Source organism: Triticum dicoccoides, chromosome 4A (assembly GCF_002162155.2).
Source record: "Triticum dicoccoides isolate Atlit2015 ecotype Zavitan chromosome 4A, WEW_v2.0, whole genome shotgun sequence".
NCBI classification, from domain to species: Eukaryota; Viridiplantae; Streptophyta; class Magnoliopsida; order Poales; family Poaceae; genus Triticum; species Triticum dicoccoides.
The window spans coordinates 93,968,270-93,970,772 of NC_041386.1; positions in this window are offsets into that span (position 1 = coordinate 93,968,270).

Here is a 2,503-nt window from a genome sequence, read left to right on the forward strand (position 1 = left end):
GTTCTTCCTCCAACTCCTGGGACAGCTCCCAGAATTGCTTGCCGCCCGAACCGCCGGCCTCATCATTGTGGGCCATGTTTTGCTCTAAATAGGAAAAAAGTTTGGTCAAAAAGTTGGTTATTGTCAAGGAACAAGATCATGGTCTAATCATTTAGGGTTTGTCGACACCGAGGCATCCTAAAAGCTAAGCTTTTATCATTTAGGGTTTGTCGACACCGAGGCACCCTAAAAGCCTAAGCGTACATCATTTAGGTTCTCATCGACACCGAGGCACCCTATAGAAGCCAAGGTTTCATCATTTAGGGTTTTTCGACGCCGAGGCACCCTAAATGCTAAGTTAAGTTTTCATCATTTAGGGTTTATCGATGCCGAGGCACCCTAGGTTGGGCCTAATCACTTGGCACTAATTAATCACTTGGCTCTATTGCCACCTATGTTGGGTTTATCATCTAGGGTTTATCGATGCTAAGGAATTCTAAGTTGGGCCTAATCACTTGGCTCTATTGCCACCTATGGTTTAATGTAGCAAGAATGGCGGGGCAGTTGATCCTACTTAACTAAGTACTAAGATACCCCGACCCATGCATTAGTCGCAAGTACCCCATATGTCCTATTTTTAGCAAAGTCATGCTAAAATTCACGGAAAATTTCAGCATGACCTTTGCTGAAAATATGACATATGGAGTACCCGAATTTGTCGGAACGAAAGTTAATCAACATTCCGGCAAACTCAAGGGCCTCTCGGGGTACCTGCAAATTCATCATGACACAATGGTCGGAGACAAAACCCAGCAAACTAGCAAAGTGACTGACGTGTTTACAGAAATTGTTTTTTGTAAAAGATGATCATCATCTTTGCAAGTTATTACTTGTCAAATACAGAAGAAGGAACAATTTATTTGTGACATAGTTACAAATGATGACGGAATAAAGCAACACCCTCCACTAGCCAAAAAACAAGTGAAGTTTCACCCATATAAGAACAACTTTATAAAATCAGAGAAGTTGCTAAATTTTTTGTATCCTTCATATACACTGGAGTACAATGCTTTATAATGTTCCATCATCATTACAGAAAATTGACAATTGTCCATAACAGTTAACTGAAATTTTTGCCTCATAGCTTGGGTGGGTTAAGTACTAGGAGACTTTATAATGTGCAGTACAGGTGCAGTAACAGGCTTCTGAGTTAAGAAAACATTTCTGTTTGATTTTCAGTAAAAAGGCTTAAGAACTCAAACATTGCAAGCACAAAATTACTCCAAGAAATTTACTCCTGCAAGCACAAAATACAATCAAGAAATTCAAGAAACACATGGTCTTGAGGATATTCTTTATGACTGATTATTTCAGTTTTACATGCAGATTTTGACCAAAAAACACATGGTCTTTTTAACAGTTTTCACTTTGGACAGAATACTGAAAACTATAGTTTGGACAGAATTCCTAACACTTTGGTCTTCTAGTTACAATAGATTTATAGTGCAAATTTATAGTAGAATTACAAATACAATGTGAGCCAGAACCATACTCCAAATGTAGTGAACAAACAGGTACTACATAACACCAAGCTAAACATTAAACAACCGAATATAGTGTGAGCATCAAAAGTTCCAATAGCCCGTTGCAACAACTATTTGTGCAAAGATAAGCATGAACAGAGACAATAACTGAAAGACACATTAACTAAGCAAAAAGAAAGGCAAACTAGCAAACACACACACACATCCAAAGAGATTTGGTTGCTTCATATATATGACTAAATAGATGAGTTCAGAGGGGGGAGGTTTGGCTAAAACACTACCTGCACTCCACTTAACTAGATCACAATTTTAGAAAGAATTGCCACAATAATCAACATGAACACAGGGGAATTTGCTGACTTTTGCTAACCCTAGAACACTGGGGAAGAGGGCTGTGGTACTCGCGGGAGGTAGCCTAGGGGGAAGGAGGGGAAGGGGGAGAAGTGAGGAATCACCTGTGGGATAACGGCAGTCTGCCGTAGGAGGGTGCCGGTGTCGAGGAGGCGGCGGGCGGCGGCGCGTCGAGGAGGAGGCGGCGCCTTCTTGCTCAGTCTCTTGCTTCCCCGAGCCCTTCCTCAAGCTAGAGGGGAGGGACGAAGGGGTCGAGCGAACTAGAGCTAGGGGGGGAGATTACTAATGGCGCACCACCTTGCGGTGCGCCATAAGTATGTTTTTTATAGCAATGGCGCACCCATGAGTGGTGCGCCATTAGAAATCTTTTTTTTAGATAGCAATGGCGCACCAACCGACCGGTGCGCCATTAGTATGTTTTTTATATTATTTAAAAAAAATGAATATGAATATGAAACAGTAATAATTGTTGTTTAACAACAATTGTAGTCTACACTTTATTATTATTATTATTTAGAAAATGAAAATGAATATGAAACAGTAATAATTTTTTATAAAAACGGTAATAATTTTGAAAAAATATCATCAAATTTGTTATTTGAAAATATCATCGGCGGCGGCGGTGGAGC